Source organism: Rutidosis leptorrhynchoides, chromosome 5 (assembly GCF_046630445.1).
Source record: "Rutidosis leptorrhynchoides isolate AG116_Rl617_1_P2 chromosome 5, CSIRO_AGI_Rlap_v1, whole genome shotgun sequence".
Lineage (NCBI taxonomy): Eukaryota > Viridiplantae > Streptophyta > Magnoliopsida > Asterales > Asteraceae > Rutidosis > Rutidosis leptorrhynchoides.
The window spans coordinates 277,534,682-277,536,316 of NC_092337.1; positions in this window are offsets into that span (position 1 = coordinate 277,534,682).

A 1,635-nucleotide genomic window follows, 5' to 3' on the forward strand; every position below is an offset into this window, starting at 1 on the left:
AGTCTCGCATTTTTCAATGGCTTCAATTTTTGCTGGATCAACCTGAATTCCTTTGCTACTAACAACGTGGCCAAGAAATTGCACTTCTTTCACCCCGAAAGCACATTTAGAAAATTTAGCATATAGCTGTTCTTTTCTCAACAACTCTAATATCAACCTTAAATGCTGTTCATGCTCTTGCTCACTCTTGGAATAGATAAGAATATCATCAATGAAAACGATAACAAACTTATCTAAATATGGACTACAAACTCGATTCATGAGGTCCATGATTACAGCTGGCGCATTCGTCAACCCAAACGGCATGACCAAAAATTCGTAATGACCATAACGTGTCCGAAAAGCAGTTTTCGGTATATCTTCTTCTTTGACGCGTAATTGATGATAACCCGATCTTAGGTCGATTTTCGAATAAACACATGATCCTTGCAGTTGATCAAATAAGTCATCAATTCTCGGTAGTGGATACCGATTCTTGATAGTTAACTTATTTAATTCACGATAATCTATACACATCCTAAAAGATCCATCTTTCTTCTTAACAAACAAAATTGGAGCTCCCCACGGTGAAGTGCTTGGTCGTATGAATCCACGGTCTAGTAATTCTTTTAACTGACTTTGAAGTTCTTTTAATTCGGACGGTGCAAGTCTATATGGAGCACGAGCCACTGGTGCAGCTCCTGGTACTAAATCTATTTGAAATTCTACAGATCTAAATGGAGGTAATCCCGGCAACTCTTCCGAAAAAACTTCAGGAAAATCTCTTGCCACAGGCACATCGTTGATGCACTTCTCTTTTTCTTTCTTTTTGACTTTATTAACATGTGCTAGAATAGCATAACGTCCCTTTTCTAAACACTTCTTGGCTTTCAAACAGCTAATGAGTTTTAGCTTTGAATTACCCTTCTCTCCATAAATCATCACCGGCATTTTATCCTTACTAGGAATGCGAATTGCCTTCTTGGCACACACAACTTCAGCTCCTACTTTGGACATCCAGTCCATGCCGACTATTACATCAAAACTTCCTAATTCTACGGGAATTAAGTCATTTTTAAATGTTTCTCCGGCTAAATTTATTTTACAATCACGGCAAATTTTATCGGCTTCAATTAGTTTACCATTAGCTAACTCAATCATGTACTTAGCATCTAGAGGTAATGATGAACAATTCAATTTAGCGTAAAAGCCTCTACTCACGTAACTTCTATCGGCACCAGTATCAAATATAATAGATGCGGATAAGTTATTAATGGTAAACGTACCCGTAACAAGCTCCGGGTCTTCACACGCCTCTCTAGCATTAATAACAAATGCTCTTCCACGTGCAGATCCATTATTCTTCTCTGGATTCGGACACTGGCTCTTATAGTGACCTTGTTTTCCACACCTATAACAAGTAATGGTAGCCAAAGCAGTTCTATTTGCATTGGTGGCAGGAGTCTTGGTACCATTTGTATTTGTAACGAGAGCCCTACAATCTTCAGCAAGATGACCCTTTCGATTACATTTGTTGCATACCACATTACAGTAGCCAGAGTGATGTTTGTGGCATCGGTTACATAAAGGATTTTGTCCTTTGTAACCAAAGCTTAAACCACTACCCGCACCTTGCGTGATTTCTTGTTTCTTAAA